Genomic DNA, 21697 nt, shown 5'->3' on the forward strand with positions numbered 1-21697 from the left:
CTCGCTCTTGCTCAGGCTGGTCTCAAACTTCTGAGCTCAAACAATCTGCCCGCCTCGGCCTCCCAGAGTGCTAGGATTACAGGCGTGAGCCACCGCGCCTGGCCAGGCAGGAGAATTCTTGAGCCCATGAGTTTGAGGGTGCAGTGAGCTATGATGATGCCACTGCCCTGTACCCAGGGTGACAAAGCGAGACTCTGTCTCAAAAAAACCCAAAAATAAAAACAGAAGAAACCACCATCCTTTCTTTTAGACTGTCTTCAATAGGATGATTTGAAGTAGTTCTAAGGAGGCAGCAGACAGGTGGATCCCTTGAGGCTCTGCTAGCCCAACCCCTCCAGCCCTAGAGGGCAGTGCAAGTCAAGATGGCCAGGAGCTGGCTCAGGACTCACAACCAGTTGGGCCAGAGCCAGACTGGAATTTCTCTGACCTTAAGCACAGTGCAGGGACTCCTAGGCTGGGGTCCCTGTAAGTAAGTACTACAGGACATTCAGAGATTCTCTTAAATTGTAGCAAGATAGTGGGTGTAGAGGCTGTTTTTCTGGGCAAATTGTCCATAGCTTTTTCAGATTATGGAGATAAGGAAAGCTGGAGACCCTGCCACAGGGCATGAAATCCATGATATCCCCTTCCCAGGCTCTGTCTCCAGACAGGCCCACGCTGCCTTCCCAAATGTTGGCTGGCAGCCCTACCATCTCCCTGGGGACTGCCATGGAGTACTCAGCTGTCCCTATTCAGAACTCACTGTGTGTCCAATCAGAGACAGGGCAGGAAACAAGATTTTCTCCAGTCCTTGGGGGCTGCTGAGAGAGCTGGAGGCTTGGAACAACTTCCTGCAGCTGCTGGGAACAGGGAGCCAAGGAATGTTTGTGCTTCCCTGGCTTTCCTGGGACCCATGTCCTGCTGTTGCAGTCACTGGGCTCCATCAGGCCCCCTGTGGGGACATTCTATCCCGTTATGAAAGGAATTAGGAATGAGATGACTTTACTGTGGGGTAATGGAAGACCCAGCAGGAGGCTGCCCAGCTGGTTATCTTGTCAGTTCCCCTATCTTCTTCCCTAAGCTCCCCGTGCTTGGCCCCCACTCCAGATCATTCTGCTCAAAGTCAAGCAAGTTCAGACAAAGTCTAGGATGCCTGTTCTGGACCTGCTTGGGCAGTCACCTCTGCTCCATTCTTGTTTATCTGGCCAGCCATGGACATGCCCTGTTATTGCTGAACCCCTCCTAGGAATTCGCCAAGCCGGTAGGAAACTCGGCTGTTCCCTTCTACAAAGATTCAGCCACGGTGACACTCTCCTCAGACCAGGCCTCCTCATACCTCTTTCCTGGTACAGCTTTCCACACCTAGGAGCAGAAACACATGCTTCTCAGCTGCCAACTGTGACTTCTATTTCTCTGCCTTTGGATATCTTGCAAAGGTCTGGGAATAGAATAGGTGTTCAGTAAAGGGCTTTGTGATTTGATTTGGCTACTTCCCTGTCCATCCCCCAGTTCCTTACCCTCATTACAAATAAAGACTTTTTTTTTTTTTTTTTTTTTTTTGAGGCAGAGTCTCACTCTGTTGCCCAGGCTAGAGTGCCGTGGCATCAGCCTAGCTCACAGCAACCTCAAACTCCTGGGCTCAAACGATCCTCCTGCCTCAGCCTCCTGAGTAGCTGGGACTACAGGCATGTGCCACCATGCCCGGCTAATTTTTTTTTTCTATATATTTTTAGTTTTCCAGCTAATTTCTTTCTATTTTTCTTTTAGTAGAGACGAGGGTCTCACTCTTGCTCAGGCTGGTCTCAAACTCCTGAGCTCAAATGATCTTCCCACCTTGGCCTCCCAGAGTGCTGGGATTACAGGTGTGAGCCACCACGCCTGGCTTAATTTTTCTATTTTTAGTAGATACAGGAGTCTCACTCTTGCTGGGGCTGGACAAATAAGGACTTAAGTAGGCTCAGAATAAACCCCAGAATTGCAGAAGACCCTATGATTAGGTCATCCTGAGAGTACCTTTGTTCAACCACTGGTGTCCGGGCCTTTTTTGCTGCTCTTTGAAAGGGGTTGGCCAGTCTGGAGGCCTCTGCCTTTCTTCCTTAATGAGGTTGCCCTTCAGCCTCTTCCTTCTCTCACAGTTCCCTGACTACTCCCACAACTCAACAGTGTCAGGACCCCACAAAGGTGAAGTCAAAGTGGTTACTGGCCATGTGTTTAAGTGGGTAAGGTGACAGAAAACTGGCTCTGTTTCTCCAAAGTCAGCCTAGATTGGCCTGGAAGCCCCTTACTTGACTCCAAGGACTTTATGCCCTGGGATCCAGGGCTGAATAGTTCCTGGTAGCTAAAATTTTGATGCAACCGTATCCATTCATTCATTCATTCATTCAGCAAGCATCAGTGGAGTTCCTATTCTGAGCTCAAACCAGTGAAGATTCTGAAGATAAACACAACTTCACAGCTTGGCAACTTACTGGCTATATGACCTGGGGTAAGTGCCTTCCTCATCTGTAACATGGGCCCAAGAATAACAACTGTGGCTGAGGGTTGTTGGAAGGCATGGTGAGATTTTTTTGTGTACGGGGTACAGGACAGAGCTCAATGATGGTAGCTGTTATTATCAGGGGCAATTTGTGCCCTCCAGGAGCTTGGAGTCTCCTAGAGACAATGGGGAGTCAAATGCCAAGACAGCTTGGGGGTATTGTTCTAGAGGACAATGGCAACATGGATAGATAAAGAAAGAGGGACCCTCACAGGTGGGAATCTGCAGAGGGTTGAGGAGAGGAGAGGAGATTGGTAGGTCTTGACCAGTCTAGGACAGGTCCCTATTGCCCAGGGTTGGGTGACAGTGGGGCTTAAATTTATTCTGCAGGTGGTTGAAAGTCCTTGAAGTTGTGTGGGCTTATGAGGTTTGGGCTACAAAATGCCAGCTAGATTCCCTGGGAGGTCTTTCCCGAAGGCTACAGCACAGACTCAAGGATCTAGGAGGCCTCATTTTCAATGAAAACTTCATTCATGGCCGGGAGGTGGCTCACGCCTATAATCCTAGCATTCTGGGAGGCTGAGGTGGGAGGATTGCTTGAGCTCAGGAGTTTGAGACCAGCCTCAGCAATAGTGAGACCCCCATCTCTACTAATAATAGAAAAATTAGCCAAGTGTCATGGTGCGCACCTGTGGTCCCAGTTACTCAGGAGGCTAAGGCAGGAGGATCGCTTCAGCCCAGGAGTTGGAGGTTGCTGTGAGCTGACACCATGGCACTCTAGCCAGGGCAATAGAGACTCTGTCTCAAAAAAAAAAAAAAAAAAAAGAAAAAAAAAGTTCATTCACTCATTCTATGAAACAAAATTATGGGAGGCCATTGTTTTGCACTGAGCTCCTGCACTAGGCCCCAACAGACCAAACCAAACCTAAATGGAGTCACTCATGCTAAATGACATACAATCAAACTGAAACTTTAAGGAAGCAGATAGATCCTAAAACAGACCAGTTTTTTCTAAAAATATGAGATTCTAGTGTACCTGAATCAGCATAATTAGGAAGCCCCCTCTGCTCTAACCCTTACCAAAAAGTAACCCGATGTTAACTAGTAAGTTTTTTTTCCTAGTGTTCTGTTTCCTTGTTCCCACCTTATAAAACCTGCTTTTCTGTTATTGCCAAATGGGAGCTTTTATTTTATTTTATAGAATGGAGGCTGTCCCAATTCAAGAATTACAAATAGGGTGGGCGCAGTGGCTCACACCTGTAATCCTAGCACTCTGGGAGGCCAAGGCGGGTGGATCCTTTGAGCTCAGGAGTTCGAGACCAGCTCTGAGCAAGAGCAAGACCCCGCCTCTACTAAAAATAGAAAAAATTAGCAAGTCAACTAAAAATAGAAATAAAAAATTAGGCAGGCGTGGTGGCTCGCGCCTAAAGTCCCAGCTACTCAGGAGGCTGAGGGAGGAGGATCACTTGAGCCCAGGAGTTTGAGCTTGCTGTGAGCTAGGCTGACGCCATGGCACTCACTCTAGCTCAGGCAACAAAAGTGAGACTCTGTCTCAAAAAAAAAAAAAAAAATTACAAATAAAAACTATTAGATCTACAACTAAATTTGTTGTAATTTTGTCTTTTGACAATTCCGAATTTTTAATTTAATTAATTAATTAATTTAAACAGAGCCTTGCTATATCACCCAGGCTGGTCTCAATCTCCTGGCCTCAAGCAGTCCTCCTGCTTCAGCTTCCTCAGTGGCTGGGAATACAGGCTTGTGTCACTGTGCTCCAACAATTCCAATTTTATTAGGTATCTTCTAAGGCTGGAAGCTGAGACAGGGATGAGCAGGAGAGAGGTAGGTCAAGTGGGTAGAGAATGCTGTGGGCAAAGGGTCAGCACACCCTCCATGTGGCTTGGGTTATGTGCACAGAAAATCTAGGGGAAGGAGGTGGGGCATTAAGAGAAGTGGAATTGGAGAGGTATGGGGAGAAGTGGAGGTTAGAGAGGTAGCGGGAGATGGGGTGAAGTGGAGGGGACAGGCAGGCAGGTCAGAGGGAAGTGAGGGATTCTCCTCCTCCATCAGGTGGAAGTTGGGAAGGACAATGAGCAGGGCAGGATCACAGGTAGATTTGGGTTTGGAAGTTAGCTCCGGCTGATGCTGCATGCAGACTGGATTAGCGTGAAGCAGAGTCTCCAACAGAGAACAGGTTCCTGTAGCCCCTCCTCTGTGTAGGCCACTGTTCTTCTATGGGAGAAGGTGTTCAGAAGAGCAAGACCGAAGGAGACAAGAGGGAAGTGCAGGATAGGGGCTGGCATCTTACCCTCAGGCTGATAGGAAGCAGGGGGACCTTGGCCCTAAAGGAGCCTGGAAGCAGCTGTTGCTCCTGGCAAGGGTGCAGCTGTGGTGGCCTGTGGGTACCAGGGTCAGCATGATTTGAGGCCAAGGACATTTGAAAGGCAGGACTGTGGGTGGGCCAGCAAAGCCATCAAGGCAAGGGAGAAGGAGGTCCTGGCAGTTCAGCTAAGGGAAATGTCCTATACTGATCCAGCTGTCTGGGAACAGCTGCGGGAAGAGGGAGGGCTGAGGCCAGGCAGCAGCAGGTGAGGAAGCTCTCTGGCTACTGGGCCATGGGAATGGAGAGCCAGTGGGTAGGAGGGCACTGGGGGAGGGAATGTGGGAAACTGGGATGGAAGCATCTACATGCCAAAGGGCCTGACTGGCCCCCACGCATTCAAATGCAGCTGGACTTCTCCAGAGAAGGAAAGTCCGGGGTTGGGGGTGGGGGGAGAGAGAGAGCCAAATGCTCCTCTTCCTTTCAGGGGTTGCCCCAGAGGCCATCCTCCAACACTATTTGCCTAGGGATCCCTCTGGAGCCCTTCACCACCCTCATACCTGGGTTGACTTTTCCCTTCTCCCTACCTCCCTCTGTTCCTTATCCACTTCTGCGGCCTGGCCCTTCTCCTATGCAAGAAAGATTGAATCCAGGAACCCCAAGGGCCCATTGGAAAGCTCTGGTCCACAAGAGTCAGAGAGGGAAAGGGGTTTGCCCAAGGGCTCAGTCAGTCAGAGGCAGGCACCAAGGGTTCCTTGGGAACTTGACTCTGGGCTGCCCACTGGTGCCCACCATGCTGTAAGAGCAAGTGGGTCTGGGGCACCCCTGGGCTCTGCTTCCTGTGAGCTGAGTCCGTCCCGTGACCAGCAAGTCTGGTCCTTATGTTTGTAGGTGTCATGAGAAGGCCTGTGAGTTCCCATTTCTCTGCCCACCTCAACGCCAGCGCCTCGGTGCTGCTGACCTTGGACCAATCACTGAGGGTCCCAGGCAGCAGAGTGAGTACAAGGAGGTTTCAGGCAGAGGGAAGGTAGGGGGTCAGCTGAAGTCAGGCTTCCTCCCTGGGATTCCCTGCAATGTAGGAGGATGTAGGAGGAGTAGTTGCTGGACCCTGGTGCAGACTTTCCCACTCCTCCATGTCCCCCACCTTTGTATTGAAGCAGTTGCCACATTCTTTCAAGTACCCTGGGGCATGGAGATGATGAAATGTTTCTTTTCACCTTTTCTGGAAAAACCCTCCACATACCATAAATGGGTCTTCGTTTGGCTCCGGGGGACATGTCAATGCCTCTGCGGCGAACCAGCGCCATGCTTGTAGCCAGTCATGTGCACCCTCAGAGGCCCAGAGCCCTGGCTTCAAGTTGGGGGTCTCTCCCTTTCTTTTTTTTCAGACAGGGTCTCACTCTGTTGCCCAGGCTGGAGGGCAGTGGCATCATCATAGCTCACTGCAACTTCAAACTCCTGGGCACGTGATCCTCCTGCTTCAGCCTCCCGAGTAGCTGGGACTACACTCATGTGCGTGCCACCACACCAGGCTAATTAAAAAAATTTTTTGGGTCGGGCATGGTGGCTCATGCCTGTAATCCTAGCACTCTGGGAGGCCGAGGCAGGTGGATCATTTGAGCTCAGGAGTTCGAGACCAGCCTGAGCAAGAGCAAGACCCCGTCTCTACTAAAAATAGAGAAAGAAATTAGCTGGACAACTAAAAATATATATATAGAAAAAATTAGCCAGGCATGGTGGCACATGCCTGTAGTCCCAGCTACTCGGGAGGCTGAGGCAGAAGGATCGCTTGAGCCCAGGAGTTTGAGGTTGCTGTGAGCTAGGCTGACGCCACGGCACTCTAGCCTGGGCAACAGAGTGAGGCTCTGTCTCAAAAAAAAAAAATTTTTTTTTGTACAGACAGGGTTTTGCTATGTTGTTCAGGCTGGTCTCTAGCTCCTGAGCTCAAGGGATCCTCCCACCCAAAGTTCTAGGTTACAGGTGTGAGCTACCATGCCTGGCCCTATCTCTCTTAACTTAAAGGCCTCTTCTGAGCCCAGCTCCCGGTACTTCCCACTCCAGGCCTTCCTAGTCCCTAGGGCCCCTTCCCAGGTCCAGACCAGTGAATTCATCTGATGAACATAGACCCTTTTCTGGGGGTCACACCCATTCACTGCTGACCCCAGCCAGGACTGCTCTCCAGTTTGGTAAAGTGACAGCTGTGGGAGGGACTTTTGAAGGTCACCAGCCCAGAGCAGTGAGCAGGAGGAAGATGGATGAAATAGCAGCTGAGGCCTCATGCCTGCCAGGTGACACTACACCTGACCTGAGGGTCTCTTGCATGCCTGGATCTGGCAGCAGCCCTGGGGGAGTCACTTGGGGGATTGCTCTGGAACCCATCTTGGGACAGGACCCTCCCTCACACTACTCCCCATCCCACAAACATACTCTCCCTTTCACTCTCTCCCCATCTCTGCTGTTGGCCCAGTCCATGGGCTTCTTTTCCCCAGGCAGTTGGCTCTGGGCCCTCTCTGGTGGGCCATGCAGGGTCTCCCCTGAAACCCTTACTTACAGAGCATACTAGGAGTTGCTGAAGCCCTGGGAAGCCATTCCTCTACCATGTCCTTTCCCCCTGACCTTCCTCCCCTGGGGCTGGAAGGAAGAGGGAGAGGCCTCTCTGCATTCCTGGGAAGGTGGAGGCAGGGAAAGTGAGAAATTTTTTTCTCTCAGAATGCTTGTTCTGACTTGACTGCCCCTTCCCCAGCCCTTGGTGCCCCTCCCCTGCATGACCCCCATCTCTGCCCCCACTCTGCCTGCTATCTCCTCTCCCACCCCTCCTCTGTTCTCTCACCTCTCTTTCCCCGACTACCAGGGGAAGGAGGGGCTGTAGCCCAGCTGCCCCCTCACCCCTCACCCCACTGCATTCCTTCCTGGAGTGCTGAGGGCACCTTCCACTCCCACTCCTCCTCCTCTTCCTCCTCCTTCCACCTTTCAGCTTCTATGCCCCTTGCTCCTGGGATCCTATACTTTCAGCAAACCTCGGCTTGGATCAACCTAGCTCTGGACCCTGCCCTTCCATCAGTTGCTCTCTCCTTTTTCACTGCTCTATTCACTGCTCAGGCCTTGGGGATCTCCTAGGTCCCTCAGACCTGCCTGGCCCACTTCCTCCTAGGCCTTCACTGTGGCCATCCCCTAGGCTGTTTCACTCCTTCCCTAGAAAACCCCAGGGCTTCTTCCTCACCTCCTACAGGCTCTGCCTTCAAAGAGAGGACTTCCCTGATGATCTGCATCACACAGTCTGGCCTCTCTGGCCCCTTCCCAACCTCCTAACCCCTTTGTAAGTACCTGATTATTACATCTGTATTTACTGATTTTATTTACTATCTTATTACTCTAGAATTTGGATTCCACAAGGGCAGGGTTTGTCCCTTTTATTCCTTGTTGTGTTCCCAGCATACAATACACTCAGTAAATATCTGTGGATTGAACAACATATGGATGGATGTTTCATCCTGGCCCTGACTCAGTCACATTATTTGGTCTTTTGTCACGTTCAGTGACCAGGCAGGGCTGCAGCCCACACATGATGTCACTTGATAATGGAGTGACCAAGGGCTCGGAGAGGCTAGCAGCTTACACGAGATTACATAATAAACTCAGCTCTGGGTCCCAGCAGGGGCTTATTCCTTACATGCACACACTGGGAGGCTTTGCTGATGAGCTGTCATTTACCTTTTATCCTTTTATTAGTCCACTTCAAGATGGCTGTCATTTATCCCAGAAATGTTGGCAATTCCCCAGACTAGAGGTGGGGCTCCCAGAGGCCCTGCCTGTCTCAGTTAGCACTCAACCTAGAGAAAGGTTACCTGTTCACTTGGGTCCAATACTTTCCAAGGGCATACTCATCAGCCATGATAACAGGGGCAGAATCGGTGTTTGTTGGGTAGCCCATCAATGTCCCTAAGTGGCCAGTGGCCCAGGCTGAAGGGCCCACACTGATGAGGACAGGTCCAGATCTCAGGCCAGCTCTGAGAGAGAGAGATGCTTCTGCCCTGGAGGAGAAGCCTGTGGCTGAGTGCTGACTTAGATTTGGACATGTGACTGAGAATAAAGAAGGCACTCTCAATCTGGCTGAACTGGATGAGTTTGGGTGGCTTCCCCCAAGACTCTGGGTTTAGGCGCTAGCTGGTTGGTGACTGAAGAGAATTAACAAATAGGCCCTTCAGCTTTGTTTGCTTCTACTGGCTGCCTGGCTAGACTAAACCTAATCTGGTGTTTAGTCCAGTGCTCAAGGCCACAGGCCCAGTGCTTTGGGAATAGCCACACAAAGTCAGCCTTGAAGGACTGTCTTATCCCAGAGCCAGCAGGGAGTGGAATGTAGCCGAAGGAGGAGGCATTGGACATGTGTGTCCACCTAGGGAGAGGTGCTTTTTATTCATTCAATCAACATTCACCCTTGCTATAGGGCTCCTGTCCCACAGGACTCTATGTTCATAGAGGGCCAGGTATGGAAGCTGTGGCCCAGCTGACTGGAGGAAGGCCCTGTGCCAGCTATGTTTGAAGGGGTCTGGTGGAAGTGCTGGAGTGGAGGGCTCTGCAAGGGAAGGAACTGGCTTCTGGGAAGGCTGGTGGTGACCTGCAAACATGCCTACCGGCAGTTTCTGCTGGATGAACTTATCAGCCCTTTCTTTCTACCAGAGCTGCCAGACAATCTGCCTATGTTAATTCCAGACAAAAGGGACCCCTCCCTTGCCATGACTTGGCTGGCCCTGCTTCCCAGCCCCATGCTTCAGGCAGGCCTGCAGGCCTGGCATTTGGGTCAGGAGCCTCCACCCTTGACCAGCACTGGCCCCTCCTCTCTCCATCAGGCCTGGAGGAAGAATCTGTAGCAGGAAGCTCTCTCCCATGGGAAGAAACTGAGGATGGGCACTGGCCCTTTGCCATTAGTTCCCTGGGAACAGGCCGGAGTAAAATGCCTTGGAATCCTAGGTCCAGAGGAGGTTTGATCCATGAAGATGTCTGCTGGATTTGGTCTGAGCTAGAACCAAGGTCTTAGCTTAAATCATATCAACTCCAAGCAAACAATAGGACATTTGCCTTGGCCATAGCACAGGGCTTGAACTCTTGGGGATAACTGCCAACAAGGAGGTAGGACAGGCAGTAACTTGCTTCCTACATTCCCAAACAGAAATTGAACCTCTATGTGTTACTGGCTGCGATGGCTGCGATGCTAGCATCAAGGGCTCATACCTCAATGGAGGACACAGACCTTAATCAGATAATCTTCCTGGAGTTGCAGGCTATGGCTCTAAATGGAGGAAATAGTGGGGGATGAAGGCCCAGTAGAGCTGAGGGCTGACAGGCCTGAAGAGCCTCATTTTCAGCCTCTTGATCAGTCCTGTCCATACCACGTGGGCCCTTTGGGCACCTGCTCCTGGGTGTGCCCTAGCCTCGCTCTAGGCCCTGCCCTCCAACTGGCTGTGAGCACCAAACCTGGCCTGGGGTGGCCTAGACCCTGCTGGGGTTCTGAGGGTTAGTTACTGGGGACCTTATGCTGAGCTCCAGTGTGGGCTGTGTAAGGAGGGAAAAGGATTTGGCTCTCAGAACTAAAAGGAGTAACAAGGTCTTAACCTTACAGCTCCCAGCCAACCTAGGGAACTAGGAAGACAGCTGTTTACTTCTCTTTCAACTTTGGTGTGGACTTCATTGGAGTGGGGGCAGATTGGGCTGTGGTGAGGGCTGGTTTGGCTCCAGGAGGCTGGTTCAGTTCTGGCCAGCCAGGTCTCCTGACTTCCAGGGCCTGATGGAACAGGGGTTTTGGAGAACCCTGACTCCAGACAAAAACAAAGAAAGCCAGCAATGAGGCCCAGAACTTAGAGAGCTGTTCTGGCCTGGGGGAAGGAACACAGGTGGAATCTGCCAAGGCTGGGCTGGGGGAGGGGAAGGAAAAAAGTATCAGGGCCGGCCTGTGGCCCCAGCACCTCCAACTTAACCACATACCTGGGGAGGCAGGTACTGGGAAGGATTTGGCTGTAAGAGATTTAGGCAAACTCAGGTTCCTTCTCTCACTTCCCAGGATGGGGAAGAGCCTATCCCAACCCTGGGCACCAACTAGTTAAGGTAGAGTCCCTCCCTCTACTGGAGATCTGGGGGTGGCTGGGCATTGGGTGCTGGAACCCTATAGGCCAGAATGAAGCCTGGTATCTCATCTAGCAAGATCAATGCCAAAAAAAAGCTACTCTGGCATCTGTGGATGGTCAGTGAAGTCTGAAGAGTGGTGCTACTTCTTTGCAGATGGTAGTACCTGGGAGATGCCTCTGTACCCACTGCTGTCTTTCATTTTGGAAAAAACAGATAGATATATAACTATATAGACAGACACTAAAAGACCCAGCAGAACCTATGGCTGGAAAGCAGTGGCTGGTGGTGGCAGACTCTCTGAACTGAAGGGGCGAATGAGAGAATATACTTTGTTTAGAAACCCAAATGGGCCGGGCGCGGTGGCTCATGCCTGTAATCCTAGCACTCTGGGAGGCTGAGGCGGGCGGAATGTTTGAGCTCAGGAGTTCGAAACCAGCCTGAGCAAGAGCGAGACCCCGTCTCTACTAAAAATAGAAAGAAATTAATCGGACAACTAAAAATATATAGAAAAAACTAGCCGAGCATGGTGGCGCCTGCCTGTAGTCCCAGCTACTCGGGAGGCTGAGGCAGAAGGATTGCTTGAGCCCAGGAGTTTGAGGTTGCTGTGAGCTAGGCTGACGCCACGGCACTCTAGCCTGGGCAAAAGAGTGAGACTCTGTCAAAAAAAAAAAAAAAAAAAAAGAAACCCTAATGACTTTCTGCATTCTTAGCTTTATGAAAGCAGCAGAATTTTAGAGCTGGATTTGAGAGGCCATTAACTTTTTAGTTTTAACATCTAAAGGATGATTTGAAGCCTTTTCCCTGGTCTTCAGTTCCTTTCTTTCTGGTCTCTTTGAATGAGGTTTGGAGCCTAACCACTTAAGTATAGAGAACTGCAAGCAGAGGCATTCCTTTCTGCTCTCTCTGAAATTTGTTTCTCCCAGATACTCCTGAGGAGAGAGAGAAAGCAGGAGAGCCCCAGAGCTGTCTGGGATCCATCCAGGGAGGAACCCCTGGCAGGTGTCAGTTCTGTGTCCAGAATGTGCTTGCTGACAAGAGTGCAGGCTAGAATTCCAGCCTGGCCACAGGCCAGGGATGGAACAGACCCATCCTGTGGGGTGTGTGGGGTGTGAAGGGAGCCCACCACAGGTCCCACTCCCGGACCTATCCAGTAACTGTCAGGTTCAGTAACTCTCAGGTCAGGGGCCTTTGGGAGTGGGGGGCCCCCGTAGGTAAGCCCTGGGGAAAGCTATAAGACTCTCCCCTTGAAGAAAGGACTGTCCCCAGCAGTAACACCTCCCACCCCCTATCCCCCCCCACCGCCCCCGTCTTTTACTCCCCCCTCCAAAAGAATGCGAGCTACAAGGAGTGACCAGCGCCTGCCGGTCAGAGCTATTTTGGGCGCCAGAGGAGGCATAGGATTCCAGCCTTCCAGGCAGGGGGAGGGGAAGGTTAGGCCTGAGGCGCTTCCCAGACTTCCCAGACTGTTGTGAGAGAGGCCCTAGGAGATGGGCTAGCTTCCCGCCTCTCCTGGCCCTGGCCTCAGTTTCCCCATCCGCAAGAGCCAGACAGCAAGGCCTCCATCCTTTGCAATTGAGAGGACGCTTCCTTATTGTTCTCATGGCTTAGAAATATCCCTTGATTTGCGTTCGAGGGAAATTGGGAGGGCTGAATGCAATTGACCGGTGGCCAGTTGTGGTTAGACCAGTTCGCCGGCCTGACTAGCCGGGTTAGTCTTAGAGGCCCAAAGGCCTGAAGTTGGGCGGGGCGCCCCTCCCCCAAGTCCTGGTCCTGAGGGCTCCGGGTGACACTGACCAGCCGGGGTGTGTCCGGAGACCGACCTGGCGGACTGTGGTGGGGGCATGGTTTCCATAACGAGGCGTGGCATTTCGGGCGGGGGCGTGGCGGGCCAATGAGCAGAGAGGAGAGGGCGGGGGCGGGGCCTGCGCGCGGGTGCGGCGCGCTGCGGGGCGGCAGACGCAGGCAGAAGCGGGCAGTGCGCGGACGACTAGTCGGCGCCGCGCAGAGGTAGCCGTCGGATTGGCTGTGGCACTCGCGTGTCAGGCGGTTGCTAGGCTCCGGCCGCGCGCCCCGCCCTCGCGCTCGGTGCCCTCTCACCTCCCGGTACGTGCTCGCGCGGAGGCTGCGGCGCAGCGCTCGCGCTCCTTGGGCTCGGCAGTGGCAACGGCGGCGGCAACGGCGGCAGCTGCGCGCCGAGTCCCGGGGGAGCGGCGAAGGTGGCGTCCTGGGGTCGGGAGGAGCGAACACCCGCCCGCCGGCTCTGGGTGAGTGCGCCGCCCGCTCCCCGCAGCCGTGCCTGGCCTCTCGGGCCCCCCAACCCTGCCGCCGCCTGAGCCTTCCGCGGAACACCTGCTGCTGCTCGCTGTTCGGCCCGGGGCGGGGACACGGCCGCGGACGTCCTTGCGGGTGAGGAGGCGGTGCTGCCCGGGCATAGCCGCCCCTCTGCTCTCTGCCCTGCGGGAGAAGGCTCGGAGCGTTTGGCTGCAAGGCCCGGGCCGCGCGCCGCGGCGATCAGCCAGGCCTTAGCCTTGCCCGCGCTCCTGGGAACGCGGGGCCTGCCGTCGGCCGCGGGCGTATGCGGCCTGCGGGCCGCCTCCCGGGCTTCCAGTGGTGGTTGGGGGGTCGCAGCCCAGTTGGGACGACGAGCGCTCGCCAGAGGCAGGCAAGGGCACCACCACCGCTCGGTCTGAGCTGCTCAGACCCTCGAGGGTCTGTCCCCCCACCCCCACTTGAACTTCTTTGGAAATCTAGTTACTATCTTTTCACCTTTTCACTTGGTATTTGGAAGACCAGGTTCACCTGCGCGTGTATTTGGAAAATACCCCTGTAGAAATTGCTATATCGGCTCAGAATCCTTTTGCCATAAACTCCAAGTTAATTTCTTACAAATTCAACTAGTAGTTTAAAATGCATCTTTTAATCTCTACAATTTGAGAAACTCTTAGATTTGTGAATTGAGTTACTTCAGAATTAGTTTTAATGGTGATGACAAAGAAGTTTTGCCTGGTCGGGACAAGAGCCTGAGACAGCACCTTTATTGCCTAGAGTTCTAACTTAAGAGTCTAGTCTGTCGTTTCCCTAAATAAGCCAGTGGAAGTAACTCCTGGCATAGAAGCCAGACTCTGAAGGGTGGGTGGTATTTATAAGGACATCAGTCCAGATAAAGAGTTGGATGTGCTTCCAGGTGTTTTGGAAAGTCTGGTGTATATGGGGTATTGTAATTTTGTCAGGTTGTTTTATTCTTAGTGTTCAGAGATTTGATAATTTTGTAATGTTCTTGTTCTAAAAAAGAATTCGACCTTTACACATCTTGGAGGCATAAAAATCCATAGTTGAACATGGAGAAGTTGAATTGAATTTTTTTTTTTGCCTTCAGGTGGAGGAAGAAGAGCTCATGGCTTGCATGCCTAAAAGTGGCTGAGGAGCTGTTTTTTGGAGAAATCAGGTTTTAGTAGGGAGTTAAATGCATAATGTGAGTCTGTTCTAGGTCTGTGGGATACTGTGTAAAAGTAAGCAGCACTATAGAGACAACAAAATACCTCGCCGGGCACGGTGGCTCACGCCTGTAATCCTAGCACTTTGGAAGGCTGAGGCAGGAGGATCATTTGAGGCCAGGAGTTTGAGACCACCCTGAGCAACATAGTAAGACCTTGTCTCTACAAAAAAATACAAAATTTATCTGGGTGTGGCGGTGCAGGCTTTCAGGTAGTCCCAGCTACTTGAGAGGCTGAAGCACTTGAGCCCCAGAGTTTGAGGTAGTTGCATTTTGCTATGATGATGCCTCTAGCCTGTACTGTAGCCTGGGTGACAGAGCTAGACCCTGTCTTAAAAACAAACAAGCAAAAAAAAAACCCCACCTGGTTGAAAGCTTGTGTTGATATGTGCCGCTGTTCAAAGGGGCAGAGGGCAGGTCCTCACTGTTCTTAAAAATTGATTTGGCAAAATACGTTCATTCATTTAACAAATATTTGACTTTACTACTTGCTAAATTCTGTGGTAGATCCTGGGGACTCTTGTAAAAGTGTCTGCCTCTGCCCTTAAGGAGCTCAGTGTGGGGGGCATTGGGAATCAGGGAACCCATGATGAATATTGTCTGTCCACTGCGTGTGCTCACATGGTAGCCTGAGGAGAGAGGGAGTTCCTGAGCTGTGGCTTTCAGGATCAGCAGGAATTGCGGGGGGAACATTAAGGCCTGGACACAGGGAACCACATGTACACGAGCCCCTAAAATAGTTCCTGGGAGTCTTCCAGCTTGGCAAGTGGGAGCTCTGGACCTTCCTTGTGCTCAGGAGTTCCAGTTTTATACTCAGGGCGCAGGAGCCTGGGAAGGCTTTTAATCAGTGGAGTGGCATGAATTAGACCTGTATTTAGAAAGATATTACTGGTGGCCATTTAGGGAGTGGCAGGGAGGCGTGGGGGTCAGGACCTCTGGCAGTTAAATCAGTGGACAGAGGAGAGATGAGGAGCCATGTGAAATGAGAGGCTGAAAAGATAGTTCAGAGGGGATGTCAAGCCTTGATGGGGAAGGAACCTGCATTCAGGAATGCATAGGCTGGAAGACCAAGCATGACCAAGGATTTAAACCACCTATTTTGACTGCTGGGTGTGGTGGTGCACAAATTTGCTGATGTCTGTTAAGCATTGAGAATGGTGGGGTTTGGAGAGACCCTGTGGGCCACTTAGACTGGAGTTGATGTATAGGAAAGGAGAGGCCTGGCACTCCATTGTTAAAAACCTTATTTCTTACTTGAACCTGGGTCATTGTGTTTCCTCTGGGCCATAGCGGGTATCTTAACCCCTGAGAGTAGATGTGTGTTCATCCTTGTTGAGGCAGATGAGTGTGTGTTCAAACCTTTACCTCATAATTCTAGCCTTTCCTGTTCCCTAGGTCAGTGACATGATGTACCTACATCAGCTGCTGTCAAGGGCATTTTGTTTCTGCTCTCCAAACACCATTGCGAATGCTTATGAGACCTCTGTACTGGCTGAGGAAACTGAGTCACAGAAGGAATGCGCCCAAGGTACCATAGCTGTCATTGTGTGGCAGAGTCAGAATTTGAACCCAGGTTGAACATTTGGCTATCTATCCCCACCTATATTTGTGCATCAGGCTGTTGATGATGGTCTCAGGTGCTTCTCTGGTACAGGTCAAGCCTACGTGTCTGGTGGTGGGTATAAGGCAGGATCATATAAAAGAGTTGATCAAGGACCCCACATGGAGCTCTGGGAACGTACTGTGAGGTACTAGTCTCAGACACCAAGTCTTGTGAGAGCCTTCCTAACGCCTGTGCTAGTTGTTCTGGGGTCCATGCTGAAGTAAGGCAAGGAACTTGAGTCTTAGGTTGGAGAGGAAGGGCAGACTTTAGGGGAGGACCGCAAGCTAGACATTTAAGAAGGCTAGTGGTTTGACTGGTGAAGGAACGATGGCAGAAAGATCACAACTCTGTGGTAGGAAAAGGAACGATGGCAGAAGGATCACAACTCTGTGGTAGGAAAAGAGGTTAGCAGAGGCAAGAAGACTAGGCACTTTTCTTTTGAGTGTTCTGGAAGGTTGGGTTGGGGCCAGGATGCCACATGGAGGAGTTTGGAGTTATGTAGGAATAGGGAACCTTGAAGGTCTTGGAGCACAGCTGTAATAGGATCAATTCTTGGTTTTCAGAAGTGAACCCTCAGTGTGAGTGTGGACGCCGGACTGGACTGGAGGCTAATTGGTCCCTGCTGTGGTCCAGCGGGAAAACAGTAGACCTGAACAAGGACAGTGGTCAGCAGTGGAGCAGAGAGAAAGAAGGTTCAAGACAAGTCAGGCCTGAGCGTGGTGGCTCACACCTGTAATCCAAGCACTTTGGGAGGCCAAGAAGGGAGGATTGCTTGAGACTTTGAGTTCAGGACCAGCCTAAGCAACGTACAGAGACCCTGTCTCTACAAAAAATAAAGAAATTAGCTGTGCATGGTGGTGTGTGCCTGTAGTCCCAGCTACTTGGGAGGCTAAGCCCACAAGTTTGAGGTTGCAGAGAGCTATGATGATGCCACTGCACTCTAGCCTAAGTAACAGAGTGAGACCCTGTCTCCCCTCCCAAAAAAAAAAAAGACAAGTCAGTTCTGCAGATGTTAGGGACTGGTACCAGGGTACCATCAGGGGCCTATTGTTGAGTGGAAGAGGCAGGAGGACTGTAAGAAGAGGAGGATATAAGGTTGCATCAGCCAAGCCCTGGTGAGAGCTTGAAAAACTTGTAATAAGAGAGAAATACCCTTTTCTCACCCCCAGGTTGCAGGAAGGGAGGAAGGCTTGAGTCTTTGTGACAGGCTCCTTGGGTGATCAGGAAAGGGTGGAGGAGGGTAAGGACCAAGGAGTGGACAGGCTGGAGCCAGAGGAAGTGTGGCCTGGGGAAAGGTGGGGCAAAAGGTTGACCTGAAGGCTGAGCTGGGCCAGTGGAGAAGTTCTGGAAGTTCTTAGTGGGGTAGAGTGGTGCCCCTGGCAGGAAAGGATGAGAAGCCAGGTCTAGGCCTGCAGTAAAGTGGTGGCAGTTTTGAATAAACTGGTGATTAATCTGGTCATTTCACAGTAGGTCTTTGAGTCTGTTGCAGGGATATAGGCAAAGGAGGTAGAGCAGGATGGCAAAGGTTAATGGCACACCTTCTTAAGGGGTGCACTTATAAAGGAGAAAGCAGGATTTGTTGACCCACTTGGTGGGGTGGGGTAAGGTACTAGTGTGTTTCAGAATGGCTCTAGTTTGGGAGACTCAGAATCATGGTAGGGGTGATGTGGCTTTAGGCTGGATTCTTCAAAAGAATTGCCACTGGCTTGCAGGCTTGAACTGTGCAGGTCAAACTTAGGGTGGCCTATGGTGGTGTGAAGTTAGAGCTCCTTACCTGTGCTTGCGTTTTTGAGTTGGGCTTATTTTGGTCATAACCTTGATAAGTGGTGTACAGCTAGCTTAACGGAATGACTAGTGGGGACAGACCTATTTTATGGATGGGCAAAAATAAGAGTTGATGCCTGGTGTATTTTTTTTTTTGAGACAGAGTCTCACTCTCTTGCCTGGGGCGAGTGCCGTGGCATCAGCCTAGCTCACGGCAACCTCAAACTCCTGGGCTCAAGCAATCCTACTGTCTCAGCCTCCCGAGTAGCTGGGACCACAGGCACGCGCCACCATGCCCGGCTAATTTTTCTACATATATTTTTAGCTGTCCAATTAATTTCTTTACATTTTTTGGTAGAGACGGGGTCTCGCTCTTGCTCAGGCTGGTCTCGAACTCCTGAGCTCAGAATGATCCGCCTGCCTCGGCCTCCCAGAGTGCTAGGATTACAGGCGTGAGCCACCGCGCCCGGCCTGGTGTATTTTTTTTTTAGCCCATATAGGAAGTCAGTGATGAGAAGTTTGATTCAACATCAGGTTCCAGGCAAAGTGTGCCATTTAGACTTTAGCCATTGTAGAGCATGACTGCTTGGGGGTTGGAGACTTACTGAATTTCAGAGAGTAAGAAATGCTGGTATGAACATGAAAAGGGAGAGTGTATTGAACCTCAAGGGAACTCAGTTCAAGTAGTGCATTCTTCAGTGCGGTGTGTTGGTCAAGGATTTCTCCTTCTCTTTCTGGAGTAAATTTTCCCCCCTTCCACTTGAAGAGCGTTTCTGCGCCTTTGCCAATGTTATCACACTGTTGCTTCTTAAGCCCCCTTCCTCTGCTCTTCCCATGGTGACATTCTAGGCCTGGAGTAAGGTGATGGCAGTTTTGAATAAACTGGTGATTAATCTGGTCATTTCACAGTAGGTCTTTGTGTGTCTATGCCTTTGGGCATTAAAGCAGTCTTCCTAAGAGTCACATAACCTGCTTTTGCCTTTTGACTGTCCCTCTTCACTCTGATCATTAGCCAGTAATACTGCTCAGAGAACACTTTCTATAAATAGGGCTTTCGAGTAGTTTACAGAATTACACCAGCCAGAGGGCTTAATTTAGCCTTAATGAATAGGGTTTCCTATTTTCCTGTTTCTTAGGTTTGATAGCTAAGCATTTTCTTAGTCTTACTGTGGGTCCTGAGTAGAAAAATAGATAAGATGCAGTAGTACAAGATCATAAACTGAGGGTGTCGAAGTTGGTGAAGCTGTTCTGTGTTGGAGTGAAGTAAATCTGAACAAAACTCTAGCAGTATGTTGACTAAATTTATATTTATATTTTGAAAGCAGGATTCTAGTGGGAACAATCAGCCAAATAGTAAAAAAACTCACTGTTATGATTCAGTGTCTTTATCTTGCACATCATGAGGTACATTTAATAGTGCTGAGGTTTTGCTTTACACCTTCTTGATCTAATTGTTTTTAAAAATGCCCCTGTCTAAAATACAAACATTGAAATTAATTTCATGTCTTTGAAACTGTTCATAATTTTCGATCTTGAACACCCAACCTCAAGCAATCCTCCCGCCTCGACCTCCCAGAATGCTGGGATTACAGGCGTGAGCCACTGTGCCCAGCCTCCATAATTTTCGGTTGTGGACTGACTGTGCTGAAAACATTTTATTTTCTTACTGTGACCTTTGACAAAGAAGGGTGACTAATTGGTAGTGTGGGCAGGAGACTGAGTGGCATTCTCCACTTCCTCTGGAGTTGGTCAGTGTGGTATATTCTATTTCGGTTGTGGGCAGTATTGTTTCCTTCTTTTCCTACGGGGCTTCTGCTCTCCAGGAAGCTAAGGCTTTAAAAGCAGCCTGTAGCACTAGAAGGTGAGGTAAGGTACTTGAAAAGAGAGGCTTCTGCAAAAGAAAGATGAGGGATAGCTGGGTGCAGTGGCTCACACCTGTAATCCCAGGACATTGGGAGGCCAAGGTGTTTAAGACCAGCCTGGGCAATATAGCGAGACCCCATCTCTAAAAAAATACAAAAATTAGCCAGGCATGCTGGCATGTGACTGTAGTCTCAGCTACTCAGGAGGCTGAGGTGGGAGGATCGCTTGAGCCAGGAGTTTGAGGCCGTAGTGAGCTATGATCACACCACTGCATTATAGGCTGGGCAACACAGCAAGACACTGTCTCTTAAAAAAAAATTTTTATTCTGCTTTTCCCCTCCTGACATTGTAAGATGAACATTGTTCTGTAAATACAAGATTTCTAATGGTTAACCTGTCCCCAATTCTTAGACAATTTGTTTTTTACTTTGGTTATGATAGATAATGTTGCAATTAATAACATCTCCACATAAAATTGGTGTTAGTCTTTTTTAATCATACTATTAAATATACATCTTTTGACAAAATAAAAGGTGAAATGTGATTTATAGTTTGCAGGAGCACATTTATCAACATCTAGTAAGTCAGATTGGTATTGATTTTTATTTTTAAGCACTGTGTATGTTTTCCCTAGTCCTTTTTTCCTGTGACTAGCATGGATTTGCAATTTTTTTTTTTTTTTTTGAGACAGTCTCACTGTGTTGCCCAGGCTAGAGTGCCGTGGCGTCATCCTAGCTCACAGCAACCTCAAACTCCTGGGCTCAAGCGATCCTCCTGCCTCAGCCTCCCGAGTAGCTGGGACTACAGGCATGCGCCACCATACCCGGCTAATTTTTTTTTCTATATATTTTTAGTTGTCCAATTAATTTCTTTCTATTTTTAGTAGAGACGGGGTCTCGCTCTTGCTCAGGCTGGTTTCGAACTCCTGAGCTCAAACAATCCGCCCGCCTCGGCCTCCCCGAGAGCTAGGATTACAGGCGTGAGCCACCGTGCCCGGCCTGGATTTGCAATTTTTATAGCCATGTAGAGACCCAGTATCAGTGTTCCCTGTCCTTGGAGGCATGTGTGACCACAGAGTCATTCTTCCTGAGGCAGTCACCCTAAGTATAGGGGAATGTGCCAGTTGGGAGCAGCTCAAGAACAAGTGAATCACTTGGAAGGAGGTGTCACATTCAGGAAAATGGTGGTCAGTGCCTAGCTTGGTTCCCTGTTTTGGCATTTGCTGTTCATTTCTATGGATGTTGTTTATGTACATGGAGTATAAGAATTTATAAACAAGAAGTACCTCTTACAGAGTTCTTTCTCCTAATTGGTATATAGTAGGCTGTGTGTGGGTTACATATCCATGGACTCAACAAACTGTGGATTGAAATTATTCAGGGGAAAAAAAAGATGGTTTCATCTGTTCCGAACATGTACAGACTTTTTTCTTGTCATTATTCCCTAAACAACACGGTATAACAACTACTTACGTAGCATTTACATTGTATTAGGTATTATAAGTAATCTAGTGATAATTAAAGTATACAGGAAGATATGTGTAGGTTATATGCAAATACTACATCATTTTATGTAAGGAACTTGAGCATCTGTGGATTTGGGTATCTGAGGGGTGTCCTGAAACCAGTCACCCAGGGGTACTGAGGGATGACCATATATGTATCAAAACAGAGTAGTGGTATTGGAATCAAATTCCTTTGATTTTGCAAATATTCTGGTTAACTCTGTTTTGCCTCTTTGCTGTGTTAGAAGCATTTCCCCCTAGGGAAATGCTCAGGGGTTGATAGGGGATTGCTTAAGAAGATTCCCAAGGCTGGCTATGGCAGAAGTGAACCAGTTCTGCCTTGGTTGTCATAAACACCTCTCTTAATTAGCTTGGTCGTTCTCTGGCGCTGGGTTGATTCTCTAGCCATTTTTTGTTTTTATTTTTGAGACAGAGTCTCACTGTGTTGCCTGGGCTAGAGTGCCGTGGCGTCATCTTAGCTCACAGGAACCTCAAACTCCTGGGCTCAAGCAATCCTCCTGCCTCAGCCTCCCAAGTAGCTGGGACTACAGGCATGCACCACCATGCCCGGCTAG

At 50.0% G+C, this 21697-nt stretch overlaps 1 protein-coding gene across 2 annotated transcripts in view; it reads left to right on the top strand.

Moving 5' to 3' along the window:
• Nucleotides 1–12855: 12855 nt before the first annotated feature.
• The window catches only part of DAG1 (dystroglycan 1 (dystrophin-associated glycoprotein 1)), a 71340-nt gene continuing 62498 nt past the window's right edge, over nt 12856–21697 (top strand). Inside the window, exon 1 of one of the 2 annotated variants that reach the window (XM_012637972.1) lies at nt 12856–13159. The gene's annotated coding sequence lies outside the window, so the exon portion shown is untranslated. Of the gene's footprint in view, nt 13160–14293; nt 14341–21697 lie in introns of those variants that run through there. The other variant, XM_012637966.1, reaches the window with a different exon arrangement.

The sequence above is a fragment of the Propithecus coquereli genome, unplaced genomic scaffold (genome assembly GCF_000956105.1).
Source record: "Propithecus coquereli isolate 6110/MARCELLA unplaced genomic scaffold, Pcoq_1.0 Scaffold1, whole genome shotgun sequence".
Classification (NCBI taxonomy): Eukaryota; Metazoa; Chordata; class Mammalia; order Primates; family Indriidae; genus Propithecus; species Propithecus coquereli.